Source organism: Equus przewalskii, chromosome 27 (genome assembly GCF_037783145.1).
Source record: "Equus przewalskii isolate Varuska chromosome 27, EquPr2, whole genome shotgun sequence".
Classification (NCBI taxonomy): Eukaryota; Metazoa; Chordata; class Mammalia; order Perissodactyla; family Equidae; genus Equus; species Equus przewalskii.
Window position 1 is genome coordinate 12,033,637 of NC_091857.1, and position 21,387 is coordinate 12,055,023.

General features: G+C 36.1%; 1 protein-coding gene across 36 annotated transcripts in view; it reads right to left on the reverse strand.

Moving 5' to 3' along the window:
- Positions 1 to 21,387, reverse strand: part of ROBO2 (roundabout guidance receptor 2) — a 1,565,981-nt gene that overhangs the window by 377,693 nt on the left and 1,166,901 nt on the right. The window lies entirely within an intron of this gene.

The window sequence follows — 21,387 nt, forward strand, 5'->3', positions numbered from 1 at the left end:
ACGTAGAGTCACTGTCTCAACTTACAGTTGAGAAAGAGAAATACAGAGACCAGGCTGGAAAGGTTCGTTACAGGGCAACTTAGGGAAAGTTACGAATGCCATGTGATGAAATCCTGACTGTTTTGTGAGTCCTGAACTTGGGCAGTGGTAGGGGAAGACGAAGAAAGGGTAGATTTCAGAAACTTGTAAAAAGGAGTATCAATCGACTCAGTGGAACTGCTTCTGAACTTTCTAGTTTAGGCTGCGGAGAGGATGACAGTGTCCTTAATTACAGTGACAGCCTTCGAAGGAATAGCTAGGAAGAGTGGGGTTGGGTGTGTCGAATAATCATACATTTAGTCTTTACAGGCTGATTAAATAGCTACAGTGTATTTTTGTGGGGATACCCAATTGAATATTTAGATATTCATAAAGAGGTTAAAGGTACAGATACTGGAGGCAAAAGAGAGTGATTAAGATGGCCCAGTCAATCATCAAATACTTAATTTAGTCATTGTGTTAATTATTTAGGGTGGTACAATGATAAAAATCATGTAGGCGCTATCCTCAAGGGACTAACGGAGAAGAAAACATATGTAAATAATTATCTAAAACATAAGGAAGAAAGTGACGTGTAGTAAAATAACACACTATGAGATGAGAATGATGAAATTCTGTCAACTAGGAGGGATAAACCTTTGGGGAGAGAAGGGTGTGAGTAGTTAAGAATAGCTTGAACAAAAGGCCAGAAGTAGAAAAGGTGGTGCAAGGAAGAGTGAATGATTCACTTGTACTTGGCGTCTATGTGGAAAGAACACGGAGGATCTTAACTGCCAGGCTAGGGTGTTTATACTTGAGTCTCCAGCTAACTTGAAGTCAGTGAAGCCTTTTGATTAAGATATCCGGGGGGGCCAGCTCTGTGGCCTAGTGGTTAAGTTCACACACTCTACTTTGGTGGCCTAGGGTTTGTGGGTTCAGATCCTGGGTGTGGACCTACACACCACTCGTCAAGCCATGCTGTGGCAGTGTCCCACTTATATAAGTAGAGGAACATTGGCACAGATGCTAGCTCAGGGCCAATCTTCCTTACCCCCCAAAAAAGATATCTGGGATCAGTATACAAATGGACTGGAGGAAGGCAGAGCCATTTGTACAATAGTCCAGGCCAGAGGTAATGAAAGCCTGAACCAAAGAAGTAGAAGTACTAACAGAAAAAGGAGACAGATGTGACATAAGTGAGAAAGGCCTTGGCTACTGAGTATTTGTAGGTAGCAAAGGAAATGGCTTTTTACTGAATATTGAATAAAAGGGAAAAAGAAAATATCCTTATAGAGCTTGGATCATGAATAAAAGGGAGAATGGTGGTACCACCGATATGAAATAGAATCCATCGGATGGAAGGCATTTGGGAGGGAAGGTAGGATATACAGTAACCTAGCAGGAGGAGAGTTCACTAGGAGGCTGTAGGAGATTGACAGGCATGTGAGTTACAGAGAGCAGGAAACCAAGAGCACCTACATTGCAGAAATTTTCTCCTACTATTACCATCTCCTCCTGCATCATCAATGCCTCCCTCAGTCCTGGATGATTTTGTTGTAAAGAAGGTTAAGAAACTTCGTATCTCCAATTCTTTTCAGAATCAAATTTTGGAAAGAATTTATACTCATTGTCTACACATTTTTATTTCCCATTGCCCCAATCCACTTACCAACAAAACTTGGAAACCATTCTTATCAGATTCATCATTCTTGTGTCTGAGCCTTTCCACATGCTCTTTCTCCTTCCAGGATTCTTCTTCCTCTAGTCTTTGTAGGATAGCCTCTCTTCGGGTCTCGGTTCAAGCGTTACCCACTAAGAGAGGACATTCCTGACCATGCCAGGTAAATAGCTTTCTCTGATCCAGTGACTCTCTACACCGTTGCCTTTTCATATTTTTCCATTTTAAATTATATTATTCATATGTTTCCTCCTTCATTTCCTCTCTCTTTCTACCAGAACGCAAATCCATGAAAGCTGGGACATTTTCTTTTTCAGTCACTTCTATAGCCCCAGTTGCTCTCACATTGCCTGTCTCATAGCAGGCATGCAATAGTACTTGAAAGAAAAATCCATGAATTTGGGAAAAAAAGGAACAACATAGGAAGGTTGAAGATAGGAAGAAAACCAAGAGAGTATAATATTACTGAATTCAAGGACAGAGAAATATTCAAGGAGGATCGAACAGTCAATAATTTGAAAGCTACAGAGAACAAGGACTGGGTAAAGCATTAAAGGACTTCGGAGAGAGCAGTTTCAGTAGAGCCACAAGGATAGAGATCAGACTCCAAGAAGTTAAAGAGAGGACTGGGATAATCCACTTCCACAAAGTATACGGAAGAGATAGTGAGTGGGCACAAAGAATCACTAGAGAAAACAAATGGAACCAAGAGAGAACCATAAGGGATAAAATCACACTCCAGAGAGGGATAACAGGATGAGAAATAAAGCAGCAGTTCAGGGTTTCAGACTGGGAAAGAGTGGAAGTAAACTTGTCCTTGAGACTATAAGAAAAGAAAAAATTTAAGATAACATACGAAGGATTTATAGGTAAAAACTGATAAAAGACTTCATCTTGGCCACCTTGATTTTCTTTGTAAAATAGGAGGTGAGATTTTAAAACCTCCAGCAACAGAGCAGGGCATAGCACTAAAGCACCCAGTAGAGAAGAAGAGAATCTGATCAGGGGTCCTAGCATTTGTCCCCCCCAGTTTTTTCAAGTTTAAGTCTTTTGTTTTACCCTAACGCCCTTACCACCAAAAAATTACGTGATCCTACTGAACAGGATGGTTCCCGACTAGTAAGAAAGTAACTCACAATTTTACATAAAGCAATTGTACCAAAACTTCCAAGCATGTGTTCAATCATGCAGATTATTTTCTTTTATTAACTGAAAATTAAATTGTATAGTAAGTAAATATTTTAGAAACAAGCTTAAAAGAAAACATTAAATCAAAATCTAGAGCACCTGAAGGCTCACCTGAGTTAACTATTTTCACCAAAAAGGTAATAAAAGAATAATTTGCATTCAAAATGTCTAATTTGACGGGAAACCGGAAAGTGTTGTCTGAAACATTCTTTGCCAATCAGTTGTTCGACATTTTTTTCTTGATTTAAAAATGGCCTGTGCTTTAGAGAAACTTTAGTTTCTCTATAGTTTATATGGCAGCCAACCTTCCAGTTCTTTCATTAAAAGAATGTGAAAAAGAAGCCAGTTTTCAGATAAGTATCTTAAGATTTACTTGAAGGATTCTAATAGCAAAGTAAATTAATGTAAACTGAATGCACTCTAATGAATAGGGCTCCATTTGATATAGCCACACGTATCCAATTCTAGTATTAATAATATTTGTTTAATTTTCTTTTCCCCATTGCCTTTGGCAGACTGTACTGCATTCACTTCGCCTTCACAAAAATCTACGTTAACATTAGAGTTGTACAGTAACTTCTGTTTATGTTGTTATATTCTAAAAAGCATTTTGGCATGGACAACTCAGTAACAATCCGAGAGTTCTCTGCCACAACCAAAAGATGTCTATCCCAACACTAGGGGAAAATCACTTAATAAAGCTCAAGGTTTTAATCACCGGATAAAGCAATAATTTTACTTTTATATACACTATCTTATACTTTCACCTTTAAAACTAAGACAACCAGGTTAACAATTTTTATTATTGTACAATAGCTCTGAAGTAAAAAATTGATCTAAGTTTTATCACAGAGGGAATTCTGAACACAAATCATGAGGGAAAATAATAACCTCCTGATTCCGATGGGTTGAAATATACACCACCTAAAAGGAGAAAGATGTCCAGCAGGAGGGAAGCATGGCTGTGCCCTGCGCGGCAGCAAGCACTGGGCCCCGCTGCCTGTTCTGTGACTCATGAGCAGGTCCAACTCGGCCCGTTCACTTAACTTTCCCAAGCCCCAGTTTAGTCGTCTGTTCAATAGCTTTAATAATACTTATGATGCTTATCTCTAGGGATGTTTCTGAAAAGCAAATTAGATAATGTCCATAAAACAATCTCAAACTATACATGCAGAGCTAGCTACATATTATAGATTAGTGTTGAAACACACACACACTCAATAATTAATAGGAACATCCATCTCATTATCTGTTTATTTGAGAGAAATATGTTAAAGGAACCATGATGAAGCCCTATAAATTAAAATCAAATCTTAAATGTGAAAACAGCTTCTTAGAGATGAGTTTCCCTGGTTTAGCAGATATCCTATCAACAAAACATGCCAACTGAACCTAGCAGACCAATTTTAGGGTGAGCTACATAAATTGCACGAGAGCTAAAAGTAAGTAGTCCAACCATTTTTAAGTTGGTGTTCTATCAGCTAGTTTGTTGACTGATGAGCTTAACCTGGACTTGAGCATTTCAACAGAAGCCCATCTTCAAGAGATCAGAAATAATTGGGCCTTTCATTGGCTCAAGTTAGTGTTTCTCTCTGGATTTTATTAAGATTTTATTTTTAATCTTGCAAGTAAATTTTTTAAATTAAAAAAAATATATATAGGGCCAGCCCCATGGCCTAGTGGTTAAATTCAGCACACTCTGCTTCAGCAGCCCAGGTTTCATTCCCAGGTGCAGACGTACACCACTAGTCAGCAGCCATGCTGTGGCAGCGATGCCCATATAAAACAGAAGAAGATTGGCACAGATGTTAGTTCAGAACGAATCTTCTGCAGCAAAATAATAGTAATAATAATAATATATATACACAAATGTTTGTGTGTATGTGTGAATCACACTATTTGCTCCCCTAGATATTTAATATAAACCTTCAATAAAATTCCTGGAATTATTGCTAGCTTGAATCTTAATACAGAGAAAATATTGCTGAATGTTCCTGTAAAGAACATTTTATTTGTATGCTTTACCAATTATTTGAGTCTCTGTCAAATAATAAGTCAAATATTAGGAAAATACAGTGCTGGATTTAAGTTGAGTCTAGTTTCTCTCCTACGCACACCCACACCCATTAACGGTTGCATATAATTTTTAAAACGTGGACTGAATTATTTGTTGTGTCTGTGTTTGCAAGGATGAGGTAATAGAGCTTATAAAACAAAGCTCTGCCTGCACGCAAAAACTAGTTTCGTTAGTTTGGCTGACTGACAGTCAATGACAGGGTAAGGCGGTTGAAAGAACAATCAGGTTATTTGATTGACTTGAATGGATAGTATAACCTGTTTTCTCTCCCTCGTCCACCCCAATACCCCACCTCAACTGCATCCAACCTGTCAGTCAAACTTATCACATACAAACTTGTTTGTACACGTAGACATTAGCTCGTGCAGAATTCCTGAGTGTCATTCTAAGAAAGAAGAGAGCCATCTTCGCAAAAATTCAACTTTCTGTTACATGTTATCCTTAACATGTTCTTTCCTTAGAAATGGGCTGCCCTGGGGTTTCTGTCCAATAGCACTGGACAGGAATCAAATTTCTCATTATTTTACCAGAATCCTATTTTAGGAGTCAAAATGTATCATAGCAAAGATTTTTCAATAATTACCTTTTGAAAAATCTTTTTCAAACCACTTTAAGACAGGAAAATAATCTATTTGAAAGTATTTTTAACTGTCCTAAGTGGAATCAGAGATAAGACAAATTGACAGAGTTACATGTCTGAATCTTATATTTACATTTCCAAAGACACTTATTGTTCTTTCTTTAACTGAGGGTTATTATCACCATAAATATCATTTTTAGTCAATGTTTCTTTCTTCTTTTTCTGCTTTATCTCCCCAAATCTCCCCAGTACACAGTTGCATATTTTTAGTTGTGGGTCCGTCTAGTTGTGGCCTACAGGACACTGCTTCAGCATGGCCTGATGAGCGGTGCCCATGTCTGCGCCCAGGATCCAAATGGGTGAAACCCTGGGCTACAGAAGCGAAACGAGCAAACTTAACCACTCGGCCACGGGGCCAGCCCCTCAATGTTTCTTGATTTTATTTTTTTACTTATATTTTGGGATAGTTAAAATACATTATTAAGAAAAGTTACCTTTGTTCACTACAAAAAAAGAAATCCAGAACCTGTTTTCCACTACTATAAAAGGAAAATTATAAGCATAAAAGCCTTTTAATAAAAAACAAACTTGCTTTTAAGGTGCAATTTTGTTCACTGTATAAAAAGGTCAAGGATTTGTTGAATAAAATTACATTTACATTGGTACCACAATTCAAACTGTCAAGGAAAAATCAACTTGGTCAATACCACTCATTTTTAACTGAGTAATCCTGTCCTTGTCAATCAAGACAATATAAGGAGTCAAAACAGCTTGTGTGAAGGCACATTTCCCTCAGCTGAACCTTACACTGTTCCTCCCACAGATATTTTAGCTCAAGCAGCAGAATCTACAAGCAGCTCTGAGCTGGACAAGTGTGGTAAAGAGCAGAAAGGGAGAGAAGGAAAGAGGGAGAGGTGGTGAGGAAGTGGGAAGTAAGAAAAACTGCCATCAAATGAAACCCAACACTGAATTCTCATGTAAAAATTAAAGAAAATACATGAAACTGATTAAAAAGAAGAAGAAAGAAAGAAAATACTTATACGGAACAGTCCTAATAGCGTCATCTTGTTTTACTAAGATAGTAATTTCTTGCTATTTGTTTGTCAAAAAACAAATTATGTTATTCCAGTCAAAAGACCCTTAACTGAATTCGTTTGTCCATAGGTTAATGTAAACATATCTCAATGTCTTGATGAGTATAACATTCCTAAAACAAAAAAGCATTTAGGTTATACTATTTCTTGCAAATAATGGAGTAGACCTGTATCCCCAAATTTTCATTTCAGTAATTTTCCAGATGATAAAGACAATAGTGATGTGTGATAGCACATACTTAATTGAGACTCATGATACATTACTCCACTCTAATTAAAATGTTTCTCCCTAAAATCTGAACTTTCCAAGAGGTCTGGTTCTAAATTAAACATCATGAACACCTTCCTGTGATGAAATTTGCATAGCATAAAACCACATATAGAAATTATATTTCTGGCTGGAAGCGATGGACTTTGTTTAAATACTTATAGCTTTTAAAATACTACTATAAGCTTACAAGTGTTAACTCAGTTTCAGTGAGTCATGTTTTTATATTATTAAGTGCATTTTACTACACTATTACACACAATTGCTTGATGATGAATATGCTTATAATTGCTTCAGATGCACAGAGTATTTCCCCCTCTCTATCTCTTTAGTAAGTCATTTTTTAAAAATCAGGTTAGTCAAAAATGACCCACACAGAGCTTTATTTAATTTATTATAGAATTTATAAAAAAATAAAAGGCTTGCCTGGTAATGCATGGCTGCAAGTATATTAGAGAAATTGCACTTTGAAGAACAAAAGAAAAAAATATAACAAGACTTCACACAGCCTGAGCATATTGTTGAAGATAGTTTCCTCTGAGCAATAGAATCCAAGAGCTCTCTGAAAGAATAAAAAGGGCCTGTTTTATGATTACATATTATGCAAAATTTACTGAATTAGAATCCATTAATGAAAGTAAAATAGGAGGAAATATCCTTGGAAAAAGTCCATTCTTCGTTTTCAATAGAATGAAATAATATGAGCCTCATAGTCCCAATTATTCTATACTTTCCATTTAAAAAAAATGCCTACAACAATTTCATTAGTTTTGTAAGAAAAAGTGCATATATAGTTTGTGAGATGCCTACTGAAACATCTAGTAGTAAAAGAAATGCTTTAATATACTTCAGAGTGAAGAAAAGGAGGAATAGATAAAATGGTAGCAAAATATTACTTACAGACAAACCTAGGTCATGCTCATATGTCAGATAATTATGCTATTTTCTCTGATTTTTGTATATATTTGAAAATTTTCATAATACAAAGCAAAAAAAAGACTCTATAATGATAAATTAGGCTATTTATATTAAATCTGTACCTAAATTTAAATCTTTTCCCAATTTGATGGAAACTCAACAAACCAAGTATCATTTATTAATCTTTTAGATCACTATCAGGAATGTTCCCTAGGGAGAAAAAGATGGCTACTAATATAAAGAGTATCTTACCTAGAAATCATGCATTCGAGAATTCAAACGGATTCTACTACCATTTCTTTGTCTATGACTCTTTCTTTTATTTTCTGAGAAAAGTATCTGTAACTAGCAAATAAACTCATGACTTGTTTAGTTTTTTTTTAAAAAAACACTCCACCCCAAATCAGTCAAACAATAAAGCAAATTTTAGGATAAACTTTAGAATTAATATAAATTTAATTCAACAATACACTAGGTACAATGATCATTAATATCCACAGTGATAGCATTAAAGCATTATAAAACTGTAAGTAAAAAATACTAAATGTTTTTCTGTATTTTATTAATGCATTTTCTAAGGCATAAAGATTTCTTTGCCAATGGGTAAGCCAAACGTGCCATTTTGCATAATCTCAAGTTAGCCAGCTATCTTTTCCCCAAGCATCTATAAATATTGTATTTTCCTTAATTAGGCAATCTTTCAGGTCTAGTATTCAAACTTCTGTGGTTTGTGAAAAACCATATCCACTGTCTTTGGATTTGGATTATACAGTAGGTAAACTCAGAAGTTTGTGTCAGAGTTCAAAACTCCTTTTTCTTTCCTCTAGAGAAGTGGCTGTCTTCTTACCGGCAGCAAATTGGTTGAAAACATGTTAATAAACAGAGTTAGAGGTCTGATTTACAATGAGTAGTCAAACAGTGCTGCTACTTTTAAATCATAGAAGTACTGTAACTACAACAGATAATCTTAAAACACAGAAGAGGCACAGCCTCATTTATACAAATTTAGAAGGATATACTTGTTAATCAATTCCTGTAGCAAAAATATATATTTACCTCCTCAAAAACATTTGAACAGCAATGAGGATGCTACATATGAATATGATATATATGGACTGTTATGGGAAACCCAGCCATTTATAGAACCATAACAAAATAAAATTCCAAGCTAACCAAATCAGCTTGATATAATCAAGTTGAAGTAAACAAAACTAGAAGGAAGACAAAATGAGGTTTTTCTCTTCTCTGGTCTTAATAAGTATTATACTGACTTCTAATATGATCTGCATATAAATATAGTTTAAGTCACAGTATCTCAAGAGGGATTTTTTTGGTTAACGTTCAAGGGTTAAATATACTTGGGCAACTCAAATGAACCCAGATAACACAGATATCTTTACTACAGGCTTTGCAGAGAGTGTGACACACAAATTTCCATCACGAATCTACAAGAGGCGGCAGAGTAGGTAGCATTTGACTGTGTAACCCTTTTGTCTTGGAACAGAGAGCAGAGTGGGTAGGTTTGGACAATTAGTATTCTGCAAGACACAATTTTGGGGACTGTGGATCTAAACCTCAAAGAAGCAAACTGACACCAAATGCCCATCACTTGAAAAAAACAGCACAAATGCCTGGTTTCGTTGTTCCCTTCTCTCAGGAAAGTAAGTTGACAATATTGAGTCTCAGTACCCATTAAATATGAATATTATGTACATAGAATTGTTGAGGTAACTTTTAAAAAACTTGATCCCTTTCCAATATGAAATATCAACAAAGGCAGAGATATTCTGAATTTTTTCTCAAGTTTTTCCAATTTAAAATTCATTCTTTACAGTTGAACTATTACAAGCTCACAGAGCCATCTTTGTAAGGGACACAGAATTAACAAAGCAGAGTCACCTAAACTTTCAGCTTCTGGAAGGGTTAAGAGCTTTGACGGTGAATAAAACAGAAAGTGAAGGCTTCTGTATATTGTACACCTCAGTGATCTTTGAAATCATTTTCCCAGGGTAGGAGGGGGAGAGGTCACACATACATTCTATTTGATTCTATTTTGACAGGGTGAAGTGGATTACCAAAACAACAGTTCATACATATTTAAAGAGGAAGGAAAGCACTCCTTGGGAGCTACAGCTTTAAGTGCTTTCTACACCAGATGTCTGCTTTTTAATGGGTCTTCTTATTTAGGAAATGAAAATGAAATTAAGAGTAGACCACATTTTCCCATAGAACAAATGTGCGTATCGCACGGAGCAAATGGACAGACACATCACCACGCGGTCTCATCATCAGCTTAAAATACAGAGAAAAATGTTTACGTGGGAGAGAAAAGCTTTAAAAGCATAAACAAAAGTTGTATATCAAATGCGTGTATATAAAGATAAAGTTTCCCAGCAGCAGTTTTTTCCAAATGACTTAAAGAAAATTTGAGGAGAATAAACCAATAAAGACGACCTAAAGGGAAAAAGAGAATCTACTTTGCAAATTAATAGACTCTTGAAAGTTCTTACATTCCTAGTGAAAACTCTTTCCATTAAAAAAAAAAGCTTTCTAGAAAAATCTCTCATCTCTTTATTACTCAGTGTCTCCCACTTTGAAAATCCTCCATGATATTCAAATTCTTCTGACAGTAGGCTATTGGTAATATACAACCCACCAGGGAAGCCAATACATCTAATAGGTAAGATTAAGGAATCTTAGGAAGGTACCATTCTCTATACTTAATTTTTCATATTGAGAAAATTTATGCACCAGTTTTTTGATGGAGATATATATATATATGGATATATATATATTTATATATACATCCGTCCATTTATACATATATATATTTTTTAAGTCAATGTAACTTCTCTTTCCACTTAGGGTTTTTGGATAGGAGGGTAAAGTAAGATAATGTATTAATAGTCCACTGGGGCATCCACTTTTGAAAACAAATATTTATCACTGCTCTGTTGGAAGACTGTTGTCTATCTTCACAGGAATCCCCTTCTTTGGGGAACTCCTATAATTCTTGTCCAAAGGGCCACATTTTTACATGCGTCAGTGGACTGGTGCATGAATGGGCACTTGCTATAAACTGGGCAGTGGGTCCTTTTTATTTGAGGGACATTCTGTAGGATGAATTATAAGAAAGTCAGTCTAGGGGAAGACAGACAGAGACAGACAGAGAGTCAGACACTGGGAGGGAGGCATGAGAGGTGTGAAAAATGGCTCAGCTTTCTCCCTGTGCTTTGGATCGTGACACCCTACTGGCTTTATCACAAAAGTAATTTTCAGCTAAAACCGGTTTAAGCTGTATTTCTGTTATATTTAACAAAAGACTACCAAATAATATAATGTAACTCTATAAAACTCACTTTCAAAGAGTAAACACCTTCTATCTACCTTGAAACTGGTCTGAGCGATGGGATTTCAGCTTACAGAGCCACACAGAGCTGAGCAGCAGAGCCTGGGGAGCACAGACGGCACGGGTGGAGGGAGCCGTGTCAAGAAGGAGTGCGCCCAGGGGTACAAACCACTAGAGCCATGGGAAGACAGAGCTGTGCACCAGTCATATTTCGGTCTGAGGTGTTCATGTAATTGATGGTTTCCTTGCCAAAAATGTTTAGATCACAGAAAACTGGAGGAGCAAAACCTTTATCATCACATACATAAAGGCCACTGAAAATTGTACTTACTGCTAAATGCTACCTTTGATTCCATCATTTGGATTATATTTTCTGTGAATCTGCTTTACCGATTTATTTTTGTAATAGAAAATGTGTGATTTCTTCTATTATACAACATAATAACACTTAGGATGCAAGTTAAACAATAATTAATCTTTTTCGAAAAGATGAATGGGTAACTGTGTTGTGTAAGACTGAAAGTTCATTAATGTCTAAATGATAAAAGAGATACTCATCTCTCTTCATTAGTCAGGTGAAGTTAGTTACACCTACCATGAAAGTGTATTCAGAACTTTCATGATCCTAAGTATACATCACTGGAAGATTCCATGGTTCAACTGGAACATTAGAGAAAATGTCCATTTAATCATCTTGACAGATTCATGCCTTTGTTTTTTTAAAGAATCATTTATAATTTCTACAAAAAAACTAACCGAACTGCGTTAAAATAGAGACAATAATATTCTAATATTTTAGATTTATGGAGAAATGACAAATATAACTTAACACTTCTTAATATGCATAAAGCATTGAGTTAAGATGACTAATTTGAATTAAATATGGCACGTTCTTTTACAGTCAAATTTCCAGGAGGAAACATATCTATATTTTCACTTGCAGTCTGAATGTCATTTTCGTGTGTGTGGAGAAGTTGTCAGTTTGTGAAGAAATATAAGCACGTTTTCTGAAACTATTTCTAAACAGTTTCTATTGTCATCTACACTTCTGATTGGATATGTCATCATTCCTATATTACTAAAGGATTTTGCCTTAAAGTAATCGAAATCTACAACTCTTTACTATCTCATAAAGATTTATTATCTCATAAAGTTTCAGAATCTAAAACAATTCTACACAATTTGAATTTTTAATACGAAGTGAAATTAGTAAAGGTTTTTAACATTTATAAAATGTTTTTGAATGCTACGTCTAATTTACATCTGTGATTTGATGAAGGCAAGTGCTACTATTTAACCATTTTATACATCAGCAAACTCATGCTCACAGAAGCTAAATGACTTCCTCAAGGTCCACGGTCAATAGTAAATCACAGCACCACAATTCAAATCTTTAGTTTCTTACCCATATCTATTATCCCCAGAGGAAAGCACCCAATGTGATATATACTTAGGTAGTCAATATGGTTCTCTCAAAATTTTACTTTCAGTTTGTTTATAATCATTTAACCAAAGTCTGGGGTGCTAGGGAGAAGTTGCAAGATGAATAAAAAGAAGCAATAATGGGTACTGTATCCAAAAAGAAGTTGATAAAACATAAACGCTAAAGATAGCAGAAGGATAAGAACTCCACTCATGTGTGAAATTTAATTAAACACTTTCAAAAATGTTTAAATTAAAAAAACATGAAAATACACTTTCAATGTGTCACGTTCTGTTAGATTCTAGATGTTGAGTATTACATAAAAATTTATAGTTCTTGATGTGATAGAGCTTAAACTCTAGAAGGAGGTCAATATTAATCAAACACAAATAAACATATCACTACAAATTGCAGGAAAAGAATAGGGTGATATAACTGGGAGAACGTCTTCTGTAAGGAAGGATTTCAGTTAAACTCTGAAAAATAAGCAGGAATTAGACATGTAAAGTCTGAGGATGTAGAGAATTCCAGGCAGAAGGGAAATTGTCTAACACTTCAGTGTGAGAAGGAGCGTGGCATATCAAAAGAGCAGGGTTGCGCAGGGCCAGCCCGGTGGCATAGTGGTTAAGTTCATGTGCTCCAGTTTGGAGTCCCAGGGTTCACAGTTTTGGATACAGGGCAGGGACCTACACGTCACTCATCAAGTCATGCTCTGGTGGCATCCCACATACAAAATAGAGGAAGATGGGCACAGGGCTCAGGGCCAATCTTCCTCACCGAAAGAAAATAAAAGAGCAGGGTGAGGGATATGGACTAGATCATGAAGGACCTTGTTTAAAGAACTTGCATTTTACCGCACAATCCTGTGGGAAACCATAGTGGGCAAGGGGAGTCAATACACTCACATATGACAATTGGACACTATGAAATCATCACTTTAAATAGCGATGTCTATACTCTTAAATCTGGATCATAATTTTCTTGGAATCTGGGAAGAATGTATATATTTATTGGAAAATGTCTTTCTTGAGATTTAAAGCTATCTTTGGCATGGATAATCAGGAGCTGACCATGTATCCAAAATGGACAAAAGATAATTTATTTCAAAATAATGACACATTAACTCATTTAGATAGGAAACTACTCCAGCCTGTAACATTAGTTTACTTTTTTGTATTCTATTGTCCTTCTTTATGAAATAAGGTTAAGCCTAGACCTTGAGTTTCAAATATGAATCCAAAAGCTGTGAAACTTAATCAAATTAATAAAAGAAAATTCATCTAGATTGTTAGCTCACGTGAGTACAATACCCAAAGCACTACCTCCTACAATCGTTATGTAACTGGTTCCCTTCAGGTGTCATGCTAATAAGCTTGCATCAATTAATAACTGTAATTGAACCTGAACATAATTAAGCATTTAATTGTGAGCTGTTCAAGTATAATTCCATTAAAGTCACATCATGAAACTGGGGCAAAATAAAGAATTACTGACAAAAGATAGCTAGGAATGAAAAAGTTTCTCCATGCAGTGATGCATGGCTTTATCAGGTCAAAATTGACTATTCAATATGTGTATCTTCAAGTACAGTAGAAAAATAAAGGGGCCTAGGCTCATGTGAATATCTCATTGTGAGCTGTACTACAATAGCTTTCCCTTGACAAGATAATCTCATATACTTTGAAGCTCTGACATCATTTACACAGTATCACAGAAAGGATCTTTAGATTTTTAGGCTAAAAATAAAAAGTGCCTTCATCACACTGGTCTCCCCACACCATCTTACACTCTTGTCATGGGGGACTTTTAAAATAATACAAAGTAACAAACATATATTTTGCAACAAATTATGTTGGTCCAAACAAGACAAAACACAAAATAATCTTTCATAATTCAACCTCCTTAGAAATATAAATAACTCAATATTGGAGTAGTTTGTGTTATAGAAGCTTTTTATTTCCTTGCACATGTGAGATTTTATTTTTGGTCTTTTGTTTGTTTACGAACATAGGATAATACCATTTGGTAATTTGCTCCTCTTTCTAAATAATATATAGGGAATAGTTTCCATGCCAATAAAATATATATAGTTCTACAACAGACTTTTTAATCTCTTCAGAGTGTAAGATTTTATTGTTATACTAAAATTCTTTTAACCAATTTCTTGGTTTGGGATATATGTGATTTTTCAATTTATTTAATTAATTTTTTATTGAGGTAACACTGGTTTATAATATTATAGAAATTTCAGGTATTCATCATGTTTTGATTTCTGTGTAGACTACATCGTGTTCACCACTCAAAGTCTAATTGCCATCCGTCGCCATACACAGGTGCCTTTTCACCCCTTCTGCCCTTCCTCCTACCCCATCCCCTCTAGTAACCACCGATCTAGTCTCTGTGTCTGCATGTTTGTTTGTTGTTGCTGTTTTTACCTTTCACTTATGAATGAAATCACATGATATTTGGCTTTCTCCGAATGTGATCTTTTAAATTAATTTCTATTACACAATATCCTTATATATAAATCTATGAATACAATTAAAGATTAATTCCTGGAAGAACATTGCTAGATGAAAGCACATGCAAATTTGAAGGCCATTTTCCAAACTGAAGGGGGAAAGGTGATGTTTCAGATATTAACACATATCAGCACAAGATGTTGTTACGCTATAAAAGGAGCATAAGCTCACGTCCAAAGCAAAAAGTCCTGAGAGCCTGAGCAGCAAATCCATCAATGTGGCCCAATTTATCCTGCAATGATTCTTGGCAACAACTCAGAGAAAAACATTTTTTCTTTTAAAAGGAGGACCTTTTAAGGAGTCATGTATTCCCTCTGTTCTAAAACATGGCTACACATCAGAATCACCTGGTGTTCTGTAAAATTACTTGTCCATGAGCTCCATTCTGGACATGATACAGAAGTATTTCTGAGTATCAAATCTGGGAATCAGTGGTATTTAAAAGTTTCCTAAATGGTTCTGAATTGTCTGACATTTGTCCTTGGACCAGCATTTTGGATCTAATTGCCTCCTCTAATCCTCTCATTTTGTAGATTAGGAAACTGATGCCACACACATTATGTTGTTTGCCCAACACTCTCATTAAAAAGGCAGATAGAGGGCCAGCCCCGGCAGCCTATTAGTTGAGTTCAGTGCCCTCTGCTTTGGCAGCCCGCGGTTCCCAAGTGCAGACATACACTGCTCTGTTAGCGGCCATGCTGTGCTGTGCTGGTGGCCCACATACTGAAAAATAGATGAAGATTGGCATGGATGTTAGCTCAGGGTGAATCTTCTTCAGCCAAAAGAAAAAGGCAGATAGAGAGCCAGTCCTGATGGCCTAGTGGTTAAAGTTCAGTGCGCTCCACTTTGGTAGCCCAGGTTCTGTTCCCGGGTGTGGAACCACACCACTTGTCTGTCAGTAGCCATGCTGTGGCAGTGGCTTACATAGAAGAATTAGAAGGACTTACCACTAGGTTACACAACTATGTACTGAGGCCATGGGGAGGGGGAAATAAAAGAGAGGAAGATTGGCAACAGATGTTAACTCAGGGTGAATTGTACCCAGCAAAAAAAAAGCAGAAAGAGACCTTTAAATCTCAAAACAGTGTTCCTTCCATTATATTAATTTGCTTCAATTATTGTCAATATGGCATACCCATGTGATAATCAATCCACTAGTTCTACCATTAAAAGACCAATCAGGAAAGAAATGGATTATTTAATGATGTTTATTGCATGATCTCACCAAGTCAAGTACATGTCTTATGAATTCTGTTTATTGCTATTTTGATCTTATTGCTTTTCTTTAACCTTGAACTTACTGAAAATTAGATGAAACTGCCAAAGAACAATAGGCTTCTGCAATCTTGCCTTCAGTTAAGATGTTTATATGTGACATCAATCTACTAAAATATGAACATTTTGATAATGAACAACAGAGAATATGTTTTAGATTGTCCAAGGCAAATAAATATTTAATTATTTTTTCTATAAATGATCTGACCTTAGATTTATAGACCATGAAGCAAAAATATTGAGTTCTATTTCCTTCATTAGTATTCATATTTGCTGCATAAAACTAACATTGCCAAATTATTTCTGGAATAAAGTTGTTAATAAATAATAGCTTAATATCTTTAGGAAAATCCTTATTAACTTTATAAGTCCACGCTTACTTGCAAAGAATCAGATTGAGATCTATTTCTCAGAATCTTTAAAAATTTCACCAAAAATGGAGTAGAAGTGTTTATAATACATCACCATAATGATCTCTCAAAAATATATGCTATCATATCAGTCTATTATTTGGAGCAGTCTAATGGCTTCTTTTTACATTAAAAAATGAAATCCAAGGAACAGAATTGAAAGCCCAGAAATAAAACCACACATCTATGGACAGCTAATCTTTGACAAAGGAGCTGAGGGCCTACAATGGAGGAAAGAAAGTCTCTTCAACAAATGGTGCTGGGAAAACTGGACAGCCACATGTAAAAGAATGAAAATCAACCATTCTTTTTCACCATTTACTAAAATAAACTCAAAATGGATCAAAGACCTAAAGATTAGTCCTGAAACAATAAGTCTTCTAGAAGAGAATATCGGCAGCACACTCTTTGACATCAGCTTCAAAAGAATCTTTTCGGACACCATAACCCCTCACATGAGGGAAACAATAGAAAGAATAAACAAATGGGACTTCATCAGGCTAAAGAGCTTCTTCAAGGCAAGGGAAAACAGGATTGAAACAAAAAAACAGCCCACTAAGTGGGAAAAAATATTCACAAGTTATTTATCCAACAAAGGGTTAATCTCCATAATATACAAAGAACACACACAACTCAACAATAAAAAATCAAATAACCCAATTACAAAATGGGCAGGGGACATGAACAGACATTTCTCCAAAGAAGATACACAGATGGCCAATAGACACATGAAAAGGTGCTCATCATCACTAATCATCAGGGAAATGCAAATCAAAACTACACTAAGATATCACCTTACACCTGTTAGAATGGCAAAAATATCCAAAACCAAGAGTGACAAATGTTGGAGAGGCTGTGGAGAAAAGGGAACCCTCATACACTGTTGGTGGGAATGCAAACTGGTGCAGCCACTATGGAAAACAGTATGGAGATTCCTCAAAAAGTTAAGAATAGAAATACCTTATGACCCAGCCATCCCACTACTGGGTATTTATCCTAAGAACCTGAAATCAGCAATTTCAGAAGCTCCATGCACCCCTATCTTCATTGCAGCATTATTAACAATAGCCAAGTCATGGAACCAACCTAAGTGCCCAGCAACTGAGGATTGGATAAAGAAGTTGTGGTATATATATACAATGGAATATTACTCAGCCATAAAAAAGGACAAAGTTGTCCCATTCACAACAACATGGATAGACCTTGAGAGTGTTATGTTGAGTGAAATAAGCCAGACAGAGAAAGACGAACTCTGTATGACTCCACTCATAGGTGGTAGTTAACATATGGACAAAGAGAACTGATCGGTGTTTGCCAGGGGAAAGGGGGGTGTGGGGGGGACTAGGGGTGAAGTGGTGTACCTACAACATGACTAATAATAACGTACAACTGTAATTTCACAAGGATGTTAACTTTTATAACCTTAATAAAAAAAAAAATGAAATCCAAGCGTCATGGATCAGAAGAATAAACACAGCTAAAATGTCCATAGTACCCAAAGCAATATAAAGATTCAATGCAAACCCAATCAGAAACCCAATGACATTCTTCAGAGAAGTAGAACAAAGAATCCTAAAATTCAACTGGGGCAACAAAAGACCCCGAATAGCTAAAGCAACCCTAAGAAAAAAGAACAAAGTAGAGGCGTCACAATCCCTAACTTCAAAATGTACTACAAACCTATAGTAATCAAAACAGGATGGTACTGGTACAAAAACAGGCACACAGATCAGTGGAACAGAAGTGAAAGCTCAGAAATAAAACCACACATCTACGGACAGTTAATCTTCAACAAAGGTGCTAAGAACACACAACGGAGAAACAAAGTCTCTTCAATAAATGGTGTTGGGAAAACTGGACAGCCACGTGCAAAAGAATGAAAGTAGACCAGAGGCCAGCGCTGTGGCCAGTGGTTAAGTTTGTGCACTCCGCTTCGGCGGCCCAGGGTTTTGCCAGGTTCACATCCTGGGTGTGGACATGGCACCGCTCATCAGGCCATTTTGAGGCAGTGTCCCACATGCCACAACGAGAAGGAACCACAACTAAAATATACAACTATGTACTGGGGGCATTTGGGGAGAAAAAGCAATAAAAAAAACCCAGGAAGATTGGCAACGGTTGTTAGCTCAGGTGCCAATCTTTAAAAAAAAAAAAAAGAAAAAGAAAGAAAGTAGACCATTACCTTTTGCTATGCACAAAAATACACTCAAAATGGATCAAAGACTTGAAGGTAAGACCTGAAACCATAAAACTTCTAGAAGAAAATATAGATCGTACACTTTTTGACATCAGTCTTCAAAGGATCTTTTCAAATACCACGTCTTCTTGGACAAGGGAGACGAAAGAAAAAATAAGCAAGTAGGACTTCATCAGATTTAAGAGCTTCTTCAGGCGAAGGAAACCAGGATCAAAGCAAAAAGACAACCCACCAATTGGGAGAAAGTATTTTCAAATCATATATCCAACAAAGAGGTAATCTCCATAATACACAAAGAGCTCACATAACTAAACAACAAAAAAATGAACAACCCGATCAAAAAATGGGCAGAGGATATTAACAGACATTTCTCCAAAGAAGATATACAGATGGCTAACATGCACATGAGAAGATGTTCAACATCATTAATCATCAGCGAAATGCAAATCAAAACTACACTAAGATACCACCTTACACCCATTAAAATAACTGTAATCACCAAGACGAAAAATAACAAATGTTGGAGAGGTTGTGGAGAAAGGGGAACCCTCATACACTGCTGGTAGGAATGCAAACTGGAACAGCCACTATGGAAAACAGTATGGAGAATTCTCAAAAAGCTAAAAATAGAAATAACATATGACCCAGCTATCCCACTACTGGGTATTTACCTGAAGAACTTAAAATCAGCAATTCAAAGAGACTTATGCACTCCTCTCTTCATTGAAGCATTAGTCACAACATCCAAGGAGTGGAAGCAACCCAAAGGCCCTTCAACTGATGAATGGATAAAGAAGATGTGATATATATATACAATGGAATACTACTCAGGCATAAAAAGGACAAAATAATGCCATTTGCAACAACACAGATGGACCTTGAGGGTATTATGTTAAGCTACGTAAGCCAGACAGAGAAGACAAACACCATATGCTTTCAATCATATGTGGAAGAAAAACAAACACATGGACAAAGAGAACAGTTCAGTGGTTACTAGGGGGAAGGGGCTTGCGGGTGGGCACAAAGAGTGAAGGAGAGCATTAACATGGTGATGGACAAATGATAATATACAACTGAAATTTCACAATGTTGTAAACTGTTATGACCTCAACAGAAAAAAAAATTGAAATCCAAGTGCTTAATTGTACTTTACACACTCAGCGCCATCTGAACATGCCTCTCTCTCTGAACTTATCTTCTGCCACTTTTCTCCTTACCTATTATGACCAACTATATCGACCTTCTTTATCTTCTTCAAGTCTGCCAAGCTCTTCCACACATTTGGGTCCTGAAACTAGCAGCATCTTTTGGAGTACCGTGCTCTTACTCCAGAGATCTGCATGGTTCTCTCTTCAGAGAGTCCTTGCCTGACAGCCATGTCTAAAATGGCCACCAATGCGCACCTACTGCAGCAGATTTTAATTCTGGACAACAGCTGTGATTATCTACTGTTTTTTCTTATTTGCTTGTGTAAATGTTTGCTTATTTGTTTCTTTTATTTACCATGACCCCTAGAATATAATCACCCTGAGAACAGGTGCTGTGTCCCTCTCATTCACGGTTGGTCTTCCATTAAAAGGTGTCGGGGAGAATGTATGAATGAATTTGTGCAAAAACAGAGATTGGACAAAGTATTGTAGACAACATTTCATTTTTAAATATTTTTTTCATTATGTGAAAGAAACTGATTATTTTAATTTGTAATAGTGAGAAATTCAAGATATCTCTATGTCTTATGAGATATGAAAATATGATTTTCTTCAACAAAATCCAATCTTCAGATTACACAAATAACTCAGTGAGTCGTGTCATAAGCCATAAGGCCATAAGCTATCATCCATTTTCAAACAAACATGAGACTGATTTCTAATTTATGGCTGATAATAATGGTGTCTGCCTATTAGTATTAACTTTGTACAGCCTAACAGATTCTTAGCAGGTAAGTTTTAACAGGTCAGAAGTCAATGAAAACACATTGACGATTCTAACACTGTTCGTTATCAGCCATCAACATGCTGACAGTCACGCTGGCTTGTGAAACTGTATTTATTGGTTTCAGTTCAATCCCCATGTTCTTTAAAACGAAAGAAAATATGACTTTATGACAACAGGAACTGATGAATGTATCTATGGATATAGTGTAGAGCCTGATCAATCACATCAAAACAAAATTCTCTCTAAATGCTACCTTTCATCCAAAGCAAAATGTAGTCCTATAGACCAAGAGAGCAATATAGTCACAACTTCTGAATTCTGAGGGAGCTCTGAGCTCCAGGTGAGAGGCTTTTTTAAAAGACATAAATGAGTGGACACGGTCATGGGATGAATACATTTCCTAATCAGTCTGTTCACACTAGGTTGAGCCTTGTCAAATGGTTTGGAATCACAAA